Source organism: Triticum aestivum, chromosome 5B, assembly GCF_018294505.1.
Source record: "Triticum aestivum cultivar Chinese Spring chromosome 5B, IWGSC CS RefSeq v2.1, whole genome shotgun sequence".
NCBI classification, from domain to species: Eukaryota; Viridiplantae; Streptophyta; class Magnoliopsida; order Poales; family Poaceae; genus Triticum; species Triticum aestivum.
The window spans coordinates 390,195,608-390,213,295 of NC_057807.1; positions in this window are offsets into that span (position 1 = coordinate 390,195,608).

The following is a 17,688-nucleotide window of genomic DNA, read 5'->3' on the forward strand; positions in this document are numbered from 1 at the left end:
TTGACAAAGTTTTGAAGAAGTTCAAAATGGATCAAGCAAAGAAAGGGTTCTTGCCTGTGTTACAAGGTGTGAAGTTGAGTGAGACTCAATGCCCGACCACTACAAAAGATAGAGAGAAAATGAAAGTCATTCCCTATGCTTCAGCCATAGGTTCTATCATGTATGCAATGATGTGTACCAGACCTGATGTGTGCCTTGCTATAAGTATAGCAGGGAGGTACCAAAGTAATCCAGGAGTGGATCACTGGACAACGGTCAAGAACACCCTGAAATACCTGAAGAGGACTAAGGGTATGTTTCTCGTTTATGGAGGTGACAAAGAGCTCGTCGTAAATGGTTACGTCGATGCAAGCTTTAACACTGATCCTGATGACTCTAAGTCACAAACCGGGTACGTATTTTTATTGAACAGTGGAGCTGTCAGTTGGTGCAGTTCTAAGCAAGCGTTGTGGCGGGATCTATGTGTGAAGCGGAGTACGTAGCTGCTTCGGAAGCAACAAATGAAGGAGTCTGGATGAATGAGTTCTTATCCGATCTAGGTGTCATACCTATTGCATCTGGTCCAATGAAAATCTTTTGTGACAATACTGGTGCAATTGCCTTGGCAAAGGAATCCAGATTAAACAAGAGAAGCAAGCACATCAAGAGACGCTTCAATTCCATCCGTCATCAAGTGTCAGAAGGAGACATAGAGGTTTGCAAGATACATATGGATCTGAATGTTGCAACCCGTTGACTAAGCCTCTCTCACGAGCAAAACATGATCATCACCAAGAGTCCATGGGTGTTAGAATCATTACTATGTAATCTAGATTATTAACTCTAGTCCAAGAGGGAGACTGAAGTAAATATGCCCTAGGGGCAATAATAAAGTTGTTATTTATATTTCCTTATATCATGATAAATGTTTATTATTCATGCTAGAATTGTATTAACCGGAAACTTATTACATGTGTGAATACATAGACAAATAGAGTGTCACTAGTATGCCTCTACTTGACTAGCTCGTTAATTAAAGATAATTAAGTTTCCTAGCCATAGACATGTGTTATCATTTGATGAATGGGATCACATCATTAGAGAATGATGTGATGGACAAGACCCATCCGTTAGCTTAGCACTATGACCATTTAGTTAATTGTTATTGCTTTCTTCATGACTTATACATGTTCCTACGACTATGATATTATGCAACTCCCGAATAAGAAGGATGGCAAAGTGAAAGGTATATTTGATATACATGTTATTGATGTGGTTGTTCTATTTATATGAGTAATATCTTTTATGCTCATGCATCCTTGATGAGTTGTCTATTTTTATTTAATCTCGATAGTAGTGATACACATATTCATAGTGTTGAAGCCAAAAGATATAAGTTTAATAGTGATAGTGCAACTTATTTGTGGCACTGCCATTTGGGTCATATTGGTGTAAAGCGCATGAAGAAACTCCATGCTGATGGGCTTTTGGAATCACTTGATTATGAATCACTTGATTATGAATCACTTGATGTTTGCGAACCATGCCTCATGGGCAAAATGACTAAAACTCCATTCTCCGGAACAATGGAATGAGCAACAGACTTGTTGGAAATAATACATACTGATGTATGCGGTCCGATGAGTGTTGAGGCTCGTGGCGGGTATCGTTATTTTCTGACCTTCAGATGATTTAAGCAGATATGGGTATATCTACTTGATGAAACATAAGTCTGAAACATTTGAAAAGTTCAAAGAATTTCAGAGTGAAGTGGAAAATCATCGTAACAAGAAAATAAAATCGTGGAGGAGAATATTTGAGTTATGAGTTTGGTCTTCATTTGAAACAATGCAGAATAGTTTCGCAACTCATGCCACCCGGAACACCACATCGCCATGGTGTGTCCGAACATCATAACCGCACTTTATTAGATATGGTGCGATCTATGATGTATCTTACTGATTAACCGCTATCGTTTTGGGGTTATGCTTTAGAGACGGCTGCATTCACGTTAAATAGGGCACCATCTAAATCCGTTGAGACGACACGTTATGAACTGTGATTTGGCAAGAAACCCAAGTTGTCATTTCTTAAAGTTTGGGGCTGCGATGCTTATGTGAAAAAGCTTCAACCTGATAAGCTCGAACCCAAATCGGAGAAATGTGTCTTCATAGGATACCCAAAGGAGACTATTGGGTACACCTTCTATCACATATCCGAAGACAAGATATTCGTTGCTAAGAATGGATCCTTTCTAGAGAAGGAGTTTCTCTCGAAATAAGTGAGAGGGAGGAAAGTTCTTGATGAGGTAATTCTACCTTCTCCCGAATTGGAAACTAGTTCATCACAGAAATCAGTTCCAGTGATTCCTACACCAATTAGTGAGGAAGCTAATGATGATGATCATGAAACTTCAGACCAAGTTACTACCGAACCTCGTAGGTCAACTAGAGTACGTTCTGCACCAGAGTGATACGGTAATCCTGTTCTGGGCATCATGTTACTAGACCATGACGAACCTACGAACTATGAGGAAGTGATGATGAGCCCAGATTCCACGAAATGGCTTGAGGCCATGAAATCTGAGATGGGATCCATGTATGAAAACAAAGTGTGGACTTTGGTTGACTTGCCTTATGATCGGCAAGCCATAGAAAATAAATGGATCTTCAAGAAGAACAATAACGCTTACTGTAATGTTACTATCTACAAAGCTCGACTTGTTGCGAAAGGTTTTCGACAAGTTCAAGGAGTTGACTATGATGAGACCTTCTCACCCGTAGCGATGCTTGAGTCTCTCCGAATCATGTTTGCAATTGCCACATTTTATGATTATGAAATCTGGCAAAAGGATGTCAAAACTGGTTGAAATATGCCCTAGAGGCAATAGTAAAATGGTTATTATTATATTTCCATGTTCATGATAATTGTATTGACCGTAAACCATAGTACATGTGTGAATACATAGACCACAACATGTCCCTAGTGAGCTTCTAGTTGACTAGCTCATTGATCAATAGATGGTCATGGTTTCCTGACTATGGACATTGGATGTCATTGATAACGGGATCACATCATTAGGAGAATGATGTGATGGACAAGACCCAATCCTAAGCATAACATAAGATTGTGTAGTTCGTTTGCTAAAAGCTTTTCTAAATGTCAAGTATCATTTCCTTAGACCATGAGATTGTGCAACTCCCGGATACCGTAGGAATGCTTTGGGTGTACCAAACGTCACAACGTAACTTGGTGGCTATAAAGGTACACAACAGGTATCTCCAAAAGTATATGTTGGGTTGGCACGAATCGAGACTAGGATTTGTCACTCCGTATGACGGAGAGGTATCTCTGGGGCCACTTGGTAATGCATCATCATAATGAGCTCAATGTGACTAAGTATCAGTCACGGGATCATGCATTACGGAATGAGTAAAGTGACTTGCCGGTAACGAGATTGAACGAGGTATTGGGATACCGATGATCGAATCTCGGGCAAGTAACATACCGATTGACAAAGGGAATTGCATACAGGATTGATTGAATCCCCGACATCATGGTTCATCCGATGAGATCATCGTGGAACATGTGGGAGCCAACATGGGTATCCAGATCCTGCTGCTAGTTATTGGCCGGAGAGCTGTCTCGGTCATCTCTGCATGATTCCCGAACCCGTAGGGTCTACACACTTAAGGTTCGGTGACGCTAGAGTTGTTATGGGAATTAGTGTGCGGTTGCCGAATGTTGTCCGGAGTCCCAGATGAGATCCTATAATTCCATCCGTCCGTTAGATCAGATCTTCCGCGATTTGAATCGCCGCGAGTACGACTCCCTCATCCGCGTTCTAGTGACGCTTCCGCTTAGCAATCTTCAAAGGTAGGAAGATGCTCATCCTCTCCTCTCTTGTTGCTAGAATCTCCATAGATTGATCTTGGTGATGCGTAGAAAATTTTGAATTTCTGCTACATTCCCCAAGAAAAACTACATTCCTTAATGGATATCTAAACGAAGAGTTGTATATGATGCTGTCGGCGTTCTGGGAACGGGGGTACCCAGACTTGCCTGCCTGCGGCCTGCAGCGTGGCTCAAGGAGTGGCCCGGTACGGCCCATCTTCGTCAACACAAAGCTCAAGACCCTCGCGAGGGGCCAAGCCTCGCGGGGCGGACAACAGGATGCTTCCTCAGGCGCAGCCTCGTCAGACTGGCTCGTGAGGAGGCGGAGAGTTCAAGGCGGGGTACCTCACGAGGTGCCCGTGATGCAAGTCGTGACGACCGAAGCCAGGCGGGTGCCGACCTGCGCAGTGTCCTTGTTTCCTCTTTGGTGCAAAGGGGGCAAGCAGAGGCAAGGGTATCAAGCAAAGGCAACCATTTCGGTGCAACAAGACCAAGACCAGCAGAACGGCAGGATGGAGATCATCGTGGAGCCCAAGCCGGCGTCATCATCAGAGCCTTTGGCAGGCGAGGACCAACTTTAGTCAGGATAAGTGTACTAGATGTTCCCCTTCAAAATGGCCAATTGTTGGCGCCCTCCCCGCTCAATATTTGGGAAGAGGACCAGGGCCTCGCTATATAAATAGGACTAGCCACTCTCAAGGCAGGGGGTCGACCAATCGAACCTTAGCCAGAACCAGCACACAAGAACTCCTCCCCTCGCGAGGTAGTTCTTCCTTTGTATTGTTCATCATCAGCCCCTGAGGCAATCCACCACACCACAAACTAGAGTAGGGTATTACACCACAATGGTGGCCCGAACTAGTATAAACCTTGCGTCCCTTGTGTTGTTCTTCATGTAGCCTAGATCCTCTACGAGGCGACGAGATGTGAGCCGGTAGGGGGAGTAATCTCTGCGCGCACCCCAGAGTTCGAACCTTAAGGGTCTGCCAGAACCTGAAATCCGACACTTGGCACGCCAGGTAGGGGTGCGCTGGAATCTTTCTTCCTCCGCCTCGCGTTCCGTCACATCATTATCGTCATGTCCGGTGACCCGACGGGCAACCCCGACCCCTGGGCGGCCTGGCCTGCTTGCACCGAGTCGCCCGCCCAGAGCGACCTCAACCTTGTGCCCCAGGAAGCCCGTGGTCCGCAGGGCGCTACGGGCCACGGGCGACGCGGCCAGACGTCACCAGCTCTCACGCCGCGGCAGGTGCGGTCAGCAGCAAGGGCTTCAAGCCACGCCGCAGCCACAGCGCCATACACCCGACGGGAGCAGGCGAACTCAAGGGCCGCGCTCATGGTGGCCCGAGAACTACTACGATGCAGGCTACTGGAGGGCGGCCATGACGTGCTATTGGAGCGGGTGGCAGAGCTCCTGGGCTCCCCACCTTGGGGGCTCATCCCTTCTACGCCCAGCTGCCGCCCCAGGTCCAGGGCGGACCGCACGGAGGCCCCATACGCGCCCGTGCAGCTCCGAGCGGATCCCAAGGCCTCCCCAGCGCTAGCCTGGCTATCAGCGCCGGGCGACAGACAGTACCGGCTCCGCCTCCAATAAGCGCAGGGGCATTCACTGCAGCCCACGTCTCCGGAGGGCCGCCACGCTACCACCCCCAAGGCAGCACTTCGAGCAGGACTACGTGGCACGTGGGGCACTACGACGAGGCATTCAGGGCGGCAGCCCCGGAAGCTTACGTGCCCCACATGGTAGATCAAGGGCACGCGCTGGAAGAAGACCATGGCTCGTTCATTGGCCCAGGCTGGGGGGAAGAGACGCCGGAAGCTGAACTCTTTCGGGAACCCCAGGAGAGCCTCAACGACTGCGCTGGTGGCAGCGACTATCGGGTACCGCTAATTCCTCAGGAGTAAGCTTACACTAACCATGGGTCACAGGAAGTACAGGTCGCCGCGACAGATGGCTGCCCCAATCCGGCAGTTTCCTACCCCTCAGGAGGAGGGCACCGGGGGCTGCCGGAGAGGGGCCGAGATCCGGCCTCACCCCCACAACTCCCGGAGCAAGGCGTCCTCGGGAGGTAGGCCCTCTGTTGGGGAGGTGCCCTAGGGCCTGCCCCCGGCAGAGGACCCGTGGTCGTCGGGGGAACCGCTGGCGACTGCTCTATCCCACTGGCGGCGTCCTCGGTCTCCGGCCATCATCGATGGCAATAGAGTGTGGCACAAGGCAGGGCCCTCGTCTGGCAATATGAAGCAAGGCCGGTAGCTGTGAAGAAGGCCCAGTGCCTGTGAAGCTCGCCGCCCCATGACACTCTCATGTAATAATGAGTGGGGTTGTACATGCCCCGGAGTCTCCGGAGAGCTGCCCTCGGGCCTCGGGGGCTCCCGCCCACGCCCAGTGGCAGCACTTAGCTCCGCGCTGGTGAGAAGACATCGAAGACTAGACTAGATGCCGGACGCGGCTTTTTTGCTTTTTGCCCTTCTCTTTGGTTCTCAATTTCCCTGGTTTGAATTTAAGTTGGATTTGAGCTCGAGACTTGCGTGTGTTCGGGGAAGGGGTGTTTAGTCTCATTCGAGCAATCTCTCGCGTTCTGGTTTCGGCTTTGCGTCCAAAGCTAGCATCAGCTGCCTCCCCTCGCAAGCCCCTCGCGAGTCGGGCTGGGCCAGGCATGTACGTAGCCTGGACTGCTGTCGCTACGTCCTCTCAGGAGGTTCTCATCACAGGATCAGTGGGCTCATTCAGGAGGCACTTGGGACACTGCGGCCCCCCGCAGGCTCGCTCAAGACCCACGCGGGTCAAAGGTAAACAAGTCAACTGACTCATCATGAGGCCAATCGCTCGGCATAAGCATGCATGCGACATCATGTCTACAAATACGCTAACTGCAAGTTTTTACACGAGGGGCTCCCCCTCCCAAAATGCTCTTATGACCTTCAGGGCCAAGCCCGAACTCTCTCTGCGCAGGGTAAACCGCAGGAATGACGTGTGATCAATCGGATAAATCTCCCAATGCATCTTCAGGGGCACCTCCGGAGTCATCACTGGCGTTGCTGGCCTCGCCATCGTCCGCTACGTCGCCGTCATCAGCATCCGTATCATTCACCACACACCCTCATTGGCAGCCACGACCATACCATCGTCATCGGTGGTGAAGGCCCTAACAAGGGCGTCCACGTTGTCTTCCACCCAATGCGCCAGATCACCCCGGATGGCCACGGGTACCTGTGCGATGGCGGCGTCGAAGTCAAAGTGGGGGTCTCTATCCTGAAGATAACTGAAGACGCGAGAGAAAGCACGTCCAAGCAAGGCACGACTCCTCTCCTCCACCAACCTGTCGGCCCTGCCCGACCGAGTCTCCAGCTGCGTCACCACATCAATGAAGAACTGAAGGTTGCCGGTGTAGTTAACAGCATGGGGCTCCCCAACGTCTGCCTCACAGATGTTGCCCAAGGCCGCGTTAGCCCTTTCCCGGAGCGCGCGAGGCATGGGGCCATGCATGTGCTCCAGGGTCTGCCGCTGACGTATCTCGTCCTTGTGCCGCCGCAGAACAACCTCAGCCTCATCAACCCTCTGATGAAGAAGGAGCACCTCGGCGCGGGAGGAAGCCAGCTCCACCTGCGCAGCGCCAAGGGCGGCCCCGGAAGCGTCCGCACGCCGCGTCACTTCATCCAGCTTGGCCTTAAGGGCGGCGGTCCTACACTCCGCTTCGACCCTGATCAGCTCCAGCCTTTCTCCGTACTCGCGTTCAAGATTCAGCGAGCCTCAACCACGCGACGGTCAACTTCCTCTTGGACTCGGGCTTCCCGCGTGGTGGCATCATCCTCCGCCAGTGCCACCAGGTGCTCCCTCGTCTCCAACCGCTCAAGATCAAGGGTGCGCTCAGCGGCCTCCAGTGCCAGCGCCTCCTCACGTCTCTGGAGCTCCGCCTGGTCAATGGAGGCCCCCTTCAGCGACAGAAGAGCCGCCTGACGCAGTTCCACTTGCTGCTCTAGGGAGTTGCTCCATGCCTGGAGCTCCCATGCGCGTTCCTCTGCAGCCTTGCACCGTCGGTCTGCCTCCCGTGCCTCCTCAACGGCTTGGGAGCAGGCCTCCCATGAAGCCTCCAGCGACGCTTCGACCTTCGCATTGTCAAGGTCGCGCTGATGACGCGCGAGGGCGACGGCTACCTTCAGCTTGCGCCTTTCCTCAGCAAGGCACAGGCCTTCGGCCTCAAGACGCGCGTCCTCGTCGGCAAGCTCCGGGCCGAGCTGGCTCACTGCATCAGTCGCCCTCTGGAGAAACTCTTGGAGAAGGGCGCGGTGCTCCCAAGCGTGCCCGAGCACGTATTCCGTGTTGTCCTCTGCCCCTGGCGCATGCGGAGGGCCGCGGACCGGCACGCCCTCTCTGGGCTGGGGGCTGGAGGCTAGCGCCCTCGCGAAGGCCAGGCATGCCCCGCCAGAAGCTTGGCCCAGAGCTGGTTCATCCCCCAAGAAAGAATGCAAGATCGACCTCAGCCAGTCGCCGTCCACGACCAAAGGAGAAGCTCGGGGCAGGCTGGCTGTGCCCCAGGAGAGCTCGCGAAGAAGGGGCATGAGGCGCGCAGAATCAGGATGCTCCGCTGGACGGCTCACCTCTCCGACCGGCCTCGCGACAAGGGCGGTACTCGAGCTCGGGGCACTCGGAATTTGAGGAGAGGGCAAAGCCTGAGGGGATGGCTCATCAGCCGCCTCCATGAACTCGGCAGGGAGGGCCCTGCAGGGTAATGGTCAGCTGAAGCAATGGGAAAGTAAGGGACTAAGAAAGGAGAAGACTTACTCATCAATGGCAAAGTACTTTCTGCGCTTCAATAGGCGGCAGGGGTAATCATCTCAACCCAAGGCTTCCTTCCTCTTTCAGAGGGCCTCGAAGTCTATGCGGAAGCGACCTAGGAGCTCGGCGCAAGGGTCAGTCTACGGCGAGGAAGAAGCATCGAGGTGATCGGCGTCGGAGGCATTGCCCTGGAGCTCACCGCCAGGCGCCGCCTCATGGAGGGTGGCCGGGGCCTCGGGAGCCTCGGCCACAGGAGCCGCAGGCCGCAGCTCGACGCCTGCGGCTGCCGTAGGGCAGGCTTCAGGAGGTGCCACCTCAGGAGTTCCGTGTGGCGTCATTATCTCAACAGCAGCCCCCTCGGCCCTCAGCGGCCCTCGCCTCCCGGCTCCACCACTTGAGGAATGACCACCGCGGGTAACCGGGAGGGCAACCACATCAACTGGGTTCTCATGAGGCCCCGTGAGACCTACTGGGCGCAGCCCCCATTCATCAAAGCTGGGCATCTGCTTCACAAAGTGAGCCCTGCCCGAGCAAAGGTACAGCAGGGCAGCCCCTTGCTGAAGGCTGCCTCGGGAAGGATCACCAGTCAGAATCATGAGGACCTTCCTCAGCACTTCGGGCGCCAGATCTTGCTTCTGAAGCCTCATACGGTCTTCACGCCCCCCAAAGGCCCACATCCGGCGGGAGTGACGCTGGAGAGGGGCGATGCGGCTCTGAAGGAACTCCTTCACCACCTTGGGCGCCGTCACGTCGAGCGCCCTCAAGTTCCCGAAGCGACGCCACACGAAGGCGAGCCGGGGGCTCGTGAGCATCTCATGGCCCCAGCTCGAGTTGGGGATAGAGGGCAAGGTTGGCTCCGAGAGCAGGGGCTGGGCACTCCGACATCCACGTACAACCACCGCTCTCGAAACCCAGCAGCAGGCAGAGGAAGGCTGAAATCAATCCCCAAGGCAATCGCCTCTGGCACGGCAAGGAAGCTCACGCACCCCGAGCATTGAGTGGGGTCGATAAGGCGCAAAGAGAAGAAATGGCGCAGCAGGGTAACTGAAGGAGGAATGCCCACCATCGCCTCGCAAACAAAGGCGAGAACGACAAGGAGATTAATGGATTCGGGACCCAAGTGCATCATGTGGATCTGATAATGGGAAAGTACATCATTGAAGAAATCGGAAAAGGGGGGAACCAGACCCGCCCACAAGGCATCGACGAAGAATCGGACCTCGGTGACTACTCTGTCGAAGGAGGAGTGAGATGCAGGCCAGACCGTCGTCCTCACGCACTCGTTAAAGATGGTGGCGAGGGCAGAGCTGACCTTGTCCAGGGCTTCTAGATTGAGTATGATTGACTAATTGATGGAAGGAGCCGCCGACGGCGGCGAGCGGGTGAAGGCGTAGGCTTCTTCCCCTTCTCCTTCTTCGTTGGCGCCATGGCGACAGGAAGGGGGAGAGTTTGAGATTGGACTGGAAGCAGAGGTTGGAGCTCAAGAGGGAGGGAGAGCAGGAGACGCGCGAACGGCGAAAAGAGGGATGACTGTGTGCAACCACGGGTCCGCCAAGCCGGGCACAAAATGAGGGGCATGGGGAAACAGGGACGCACACGTCCAATCAACCGCCACGTGGCACCCAAGGCCGTAGGCTGTTGGGGCCCGCGGCGCTTCGCACTTTCCCCTTCGCTTCTTCGCTAAGCCAAGTCCGGGCGCGCCTTGGGCCCGGGGGCTACTATCGGTGTTCTAGGAATGGGGGTACCCAGACTTGCCTGCCTGAGGCCTGCAGCGTGGCTCAAGGAGTGGCCCGGTACAGCCCATCTTCGTCAACACAAAGCTCAAGACCCTCGCGAGGGGCCAAGCCTCGCGGGGCGGACAACAGGAAGCTTCCTCAAGCGCAGCCTCGTCAGGCTGGCTCGCGAGGAGGCAGAGAGTTCAAGGCAGGGTACCTCACGAGGTGCCCGTGACGCAAGCCATGACGACCGAAGCCAGGCGGGCGCCGGCCTGCGCAGTGTCCTTGTTTCCTCTTTGGTGCAAAGGGGGCAAGTGCAGGCAAGGGTATCAAGCAAAGGCAACCATTTCGGTGCAACAAGACCAAGACAAGCAGAACGGCAGGATGGAGGTCATCGTGGAGCCCAAGCCGGCGTCATCATCAGAGCCTTTGGCAGGCGAGGACCAACTTTAGTCAGGATAAGTGTGCTAGATGTTCCCCTTCAAAATGGCCAATTGTTGGTGCCCTTCCCGCTTAATATTTGGGAAGAGGACCAGGGCCTCGCTATATAAATAGGACTAACCACTCTCAAGGCAGGGGGTCGACCAATCGAACCTTAGCCAGAACCACCACACAAGAACTCCTCCCCTCGCAAGGCAATTCTTCCTTTGTATTGTTCATCATCAGCCCCTGTGGCAATCCACCACACCACAAACTAGAGTAGGGTATTACACCACAATGGTGGCCCGAACTAGTATAAACCTTGCATCCCTTGTGTTGTTCTTCGTGTAGCCTAGATCCTTTGCGAGGCGGCGAGACGTGATCCGGTAGCGGGAGTGATCTCCGCGCGCACCCTAGAGTTCAAACCTTAAGGGTCTGCCAGAACCCAAAATCTGACAGATGCAACCAGAAGGTTTTGTCGATCCTAAAGGTGCTGATAAAGTGTGCAAGCTCCAACGATCCATTTATGGACTGGTGCAAGCCTCTCGGAGTTTGAATATACGCTTTGATAGTGTGATCAAAGCATATCGTTTTATACAGACTTTTGGAGAAGCTTGTATTTACAAGAAAGTGAGTGGGAGCTTTGTAGCATTTCTAATATTATATGTGGATGACATAATGTTGATTGGAAATGGTATAGAATTTCTGGATAGCATAAAAGGATACTTGAATAAGAATGTTTCAATGAAAGACCTCGGTGAAGCTACTTATATATTGGGCATCAAGATCTGTAGAGATAGATCAAGACGCTTAATTGGACTTTCACAAAGCACATACCTTGATAAAATTTTGAAGAAGTTCAAAATGGATCAGTCAAAGAAATGGTTCTTGCCTGCGTTACAAGGTGTGAAGTTGATTGAGACTCAATGCCCGACCACTACAAAAGATAGAGAGAAAATGAAAGTCATTCCCTATGCTTCAGCCCCAGGTTCTATTATGTATGCAATTTTGTGTACCCGACCTGATGTGTGCCTTGCTATAAGTATAGTAGGGAGGTACAAAGTAGTCTAGGAGTGGATCACTAGACAGCGGTCAAGAACATCCTGAAGTACCTGAAAAGGACTAAGGACATGTTTCTCGTTTATGGAGGTGACAAAGAGCTCGTTGTAAATGGTTGCGTCGATGCAAGCTTTGACTCTGACCCAGATGACTCTAAGTCACAAAACGGATATGTATTTATATTGAGTGGTGGAGTTGTCAGTTGGTGTAGTTCCAAGCAGAGCGTCATGGTGGGCTCTACGTGTGAAGCGGAATACAAAGCTGCTTCGGAAGCAGCAAATGAAGGAGTATGGATGAAGGAGTTCATATCCGATCTAGGTGTAATACCTAGTGCATCGGGTCCAATGAAAATCTTTTGTGACAATACTGGATCAATTGCCTTGGTGAAGGAATCCATATTTCACAAGGAACCAAGCACGTCAAGAGACGCTTCAATTCCATCCATCATCAAGTGTCGGAAAGGGACATAGAGATTTGCAAGATACATACGGATCTGAATGTTGCAGATCCGTTGACTAAGTCTCTTCCACAAGCAAAACATGATCATCACCAACACTCCATGGGTGTTAGAATCATTACTATGTAATCTAGATTATTGATTCTAGTGCAAGTGGGAGACTGAAGGAAATATGCCCTAGAGATAATAATAAAGTTGTTATTTATATTTCCTTATATCATGATAAATGTTTATTATTCATGCTAGAATTGTATTAACCGAAAACTTAGTACATGTGTGAATACATAGACAAACAGAGTGTCCCTAGTATGCCTCTACTTGAGTAGCTTGTTTATCAAAGAATGTTGTGTTTCCTGACCATAGACATGTGTTGTCATTTGATGAACAGGATCACATCATTAGAGAATGATGCGATGGAAAAGACCCATCCGTTATCTTAGCATAAATGATCGTTTAGATTTACTGCTATTACTTTATTCATGACTTATACATGTTCCTCAGACTATGAGATTATGCAACTCCCGAATACCGGAGGAACACCTTGTGTGCTATCAAATGTCACAACGTAACTGGTTGATTATAAAGATGCTCTACAGGTGTCTCCGAAGGTGTTTGTTCAGTTGGCATAGATCGAGATTAGGATTTGTCACTCCGAGTATCGGAGAGTATCTCTGGGCCCTCTCGGTAATGCACATCACTATAAGCCTTGCAAGCAATGTGACTAATGAGTTAGTTGCGGGATGATGCATTACGGAACGAGTAAAGAGACTTGCCGGTAACGAGATTGAACTAGGTATGTGTTGGGGAACACAGTATTTCAAAAAATTTACCTACGATCATGCAAGATCAATCTATGTGATGCATAGCAACGAGCGGGGAGAGTGTGTGCACGTACCCTCGTAGACCGAAAACGGAAGCATTATATCAACGCGGTTGATGTAGTCATACGTCTTCATGATCAGACCGATGTCAGCACCGAACATATGCCACCTCCGTGTTCAACACACGTTCAGCTCGATGACGTCCCTCGTACTCTTGATCCAGTTGAGGTAGAGGGAGAGTTCCGTTAGCACGGCGGCATGGCGACGGTGATGATGAAGTTACCGGCGCAGGGCTTCGCCTAAGCACTACGACGATATGACCGAGGTGGAATATGGTGGAAGGGGGCACCGCACACGGGTAAAGATCAATTTGTGTGTCTCTGGGGTGGCCCTTGCCCCCGTATATAAAGGAGCAAGGGGAGGCCGGCCGGTCCTCAAAGGGCGTGCCAAGGGGGGATGAATCCTACTCCTAGTAGGAGTAGGTTTCCCCCTTCATAGTCCAACTAGGAGAAGAAGGAAGGAGAGGGGAAAGAGAAGGAAGGAGGGGGCGCCGTCCCTCCCCCTAGTCCAATTCGGACTAGGCCCATGGGGGGCATGCGGCCAGCCCTTGGTTGCCCCTCTCTCTCTCCCCTAGGCCCAATAAGGCCCATTTCTTCTCCGGTGGTTCCGATAACCCTTCCCGCACTCCGATATTTATCCGATGACCCCCGGAACTCATCCGGTGTTCGAATAACATCATCCAGTATATCATTCTTTATGTCTCGACCATTTAAAGACCCCTCGTCATGTCCGTGATCACATCCGGGACTCTGAACTACCTTCGGTACATCAAAACACATAAACTCATAATACCGATCGTCATTGAACGTTAAGCGTCCGGACCCTACGGGTTCAAGAACTATGTAGACATGACCGAGACACATCTTCGGTCAATAACCAATAGCGGAACCTGGATGTTCATATTGGTTCCTACATATTCTACAAAGATCTTTATCGGTCAAACTGCATAACAACATATGTTGTTCCCTTTGTCATCAATATGTTACTTGCCCGAGATTCCATCATCGGTATCACCATACCTTGTTCAATCTCGTTACTGGCAAGTCTCTTTACTAGTTCCGTAATGCATCATCTTGTGACTAACTCATTAGTCACATTGCTTGCAAGGCTTATAGTGATGTGCATTACTGAGAGGGCCCAGAGATACCTCTCCAAAACACGGAGTGACAAATCCTAATCATGATCTATGCCAACCCAACAAACACCATTGCAGACACCTGTAGAGCATCTTTATAATCACCCAGTTACATTGTGATGTTTGATAGCACACTAAGTGTTCCTATGGTACTCGGGAGTTGCATAATCTCATAGTCGTAGGAACATGTATAAGTCATGAAGAAAGCAATAGCAATAAACTAAATGATCATAGTGCTAAGCTAACGGATGGGTCTTGTCCATCACATCATTCTCTAATGATGTGATCCCGTTCATCAAATGACAACACATGTCTATGGCTAGGAAACTTAACCATCTTTGATTAACGAGCTAGTCAAGTAGAGGCATACTAGGGACACTCTGTTTGTCTATGTATGCACACATGTACTAAGTTTTCGGTTAATACAATTCTAGCATGAATAATAAACATTTATCATGATATATGGAAATATAAATAACAACTTTATTATTGCCTCTAGGGCATATTTCCTTCAGTCTCCCACTTGCACTAGAGTCAATAATCTAAATTACATTGTAATCATTCTAACGCCCATGGAGTCTTGGTGGTGATCATGTTTTGCTCGTGACAGAGGCTTAGGCAACGGATTTGCAACATTCAGATCCGTATGTATCTTGCAAATCTCTATGTCCCCTTCCGACACTTGATGACAGATAGAATTGAAGCGTCTCTTGATGTGCTTGGTTCTCTTGTGAAATTTAGATTCCTACGCCAAGGCAATTGCTCCAGTATTGTCACAAAAGATATTCATTGGACCCGATGCACTAGGTATGACACCTAGATCGGATATGAACTCCTTCATCCAGACTCCTTCATTTGCTGCTTCTGAAGCAACTATGTATTCCGCTTCACATGTAGATCCCGCCATGATGCTTTTCTTAGAACTGCACCAACTGACGGCTCCATCGTTCAATATAAATACATACCCTATTTGTGACTTAGAGTCATCGGATCAGTGTCAAAGCTTGCATCGACGTAACCATTTACGACGAGCTCTTTGTCACCTCCATAAAGAGAAACATATCCTTAGTCCTCTTCAGGTATTTCAGGATGTTCTTGACTGCTATCCAGTGATCCAGTCCTGGATTACTTTGGTACCTCCCTACTAAACTAATAGCAAGGCACACATCAGGTCTGGTACACAACATTGCATACATGATAGAACCTGTGGCTGAAGCATAGGGAATGACTTCCATTTTCTCTCTATCTTTTGCAGTGGTCGGGCATTGAGTCTCACTCAACTTCACACCTTGTAACACAGGCAAGAACCCTTTCTTTGCTTGATCCATTTTGAACTTCTTCAAAACTTTATCAAGGTATGTGTATTGTGAAAGTCCAATTAAGTGTCTTGATCTATCTCTATAGATCTTGATGCCCAATATATAAGCAGCTTCACCGAGCCTTTCATTGAAAAACTCTTATTCAAGTATCCTTTTATGCTATCCAGAAATTCTATATCATTTCCAATCAACAATATGTCATGCACATATAATATTAGAAATGCTACAGAGCTCCCACTCACTTTCTTGTAAATACATGCTTCTCCAAAAGTCTGTATAAAACCATATGCTTTGATCACACTATCAAAACGTTTGTTCCAACTCCGAGAGGCTTGCACCAGTCCATAAATGGATCACTGCAACTTGCACACTTTGTTAGCACTCTTTGGATCAATAAAACCTTCTGGTTGCATCATATACAACTCTTCTTCTAGAAATTCATTCAGGAATGTAGTTTTTACATGCATTTTCCAAATTTCATAATCATAAAATGCGGCAATTGCTAACATAATTCGGACAGACTTGATGACCCACAAGTGTAGGGGATCTATCGTAGTCCTTTCAATAAGTAAGAGTGTCGAACCCAACGAGGAGCAGAAGGAAATGACAAGCCGTTTTCAGTAAGGTATTCTCTACAAGCACTGAAATTGTAGGTAACAGATAGTTTTGTGATAAGATAATTTGTAACGGGTAACAAGCAATGAAATTAAATAAAGTGCAGCAAGGTGGCCCAATCCTTTTTGTGGCAAAGGACAAGCCTGGACAAGTTCTTATAATGATAAAAGCGCTCCCGAGGACACATGGGAATTATCATCAAGCTAGTTTTCATCACGCTCATGTGATTCGCATTCGTTACTTTTATAATTTGGTATGTGGGTGGACCGGTGCTTGGGTACTGCCCTTTCTTGGACAAGCATCCCACTTATGATTAACCCCTATTGCAAGCATCCGCAACTACAAAAGAAGTATTAAGGTAAACCTAACCATAGCATGAAACATATGGATCCAAATCAGCCCCTTACGAAGCAACTTATAAACTAGGGTTTAAGCTTCTGTCACTCTAGCAACCCATCATCTACTTATAACTTCCCAATGCCTTCCTCTATGCCCAAATAATGGTGAAGTGTCATGTAGTCGACGTTCACATAACACCACTAGAGGAGAGACAACATACATCTCATCAAAATATCGAACGAATACCAAATTCACATGACTACTAATAGCAAGACTTCACCCATTTCCTCGGGAACAAGCGTAACTACTCACAAAGCATATTCGTGTTCATAATTAGAGGGGTATTAATATGCATTAAGGATCTGAACATACGAACTTCCACCAAATAAACCAACTAGCATCAACTACAAGGAGTAATCAACACTACTAGCAACCCACAGATACCAATCTGAGGTTTTGGTACAAAGATTGGATACAAGAGATGGACTAGGGTTTGATAGGAGATGGTGATGGTGAAGATGTTGATGGATATTGACCCCCTCCTGATGAGAGGATCGTTGGTGATGACGATGGTGATGATTTCCCCCTCCCGGAGGGAAGTTTCCCCAGCAGAATAGCTCCGCCGAAGCCCTAGATTGGTTCCACCTCGTCGCGGCGGAGTTTTGTCCCGTAAGCTTTATTATGATTTTTTCCAGGGTAAAAGACTTCATATAGCAGAAGATGGGCACCGGAGGGCTGCCAGGTGGCCCACGAGGCTGGGGGCGCGCCCAGGGGGTAGGGCGCGCCCCCACCCTCGTGGCTAAGGTGTGGGCCCCCTCCGGTACTTCTTCCGCTGAATATTTATCATTAATTCCAAAAATGACTTTCGTGGAGTTTCAGGACTTCTGGAGCTATGCAGAATAGGTCTCTAATATTTGCTCCTTTTCCAGCCCAGAATCCCAGCTACCGGCATTCTCCCTCTTCATGTAAACCTTGTAAAATAAGAGAGAATAGCCATAAGTATTCTGACATAACGTGTAATAACAGCCCATAATGCAAGAAATATTGATATAAAAGCATGATGCAAAATGGACGTATCAACTCCCCTGTCAGTGTCAA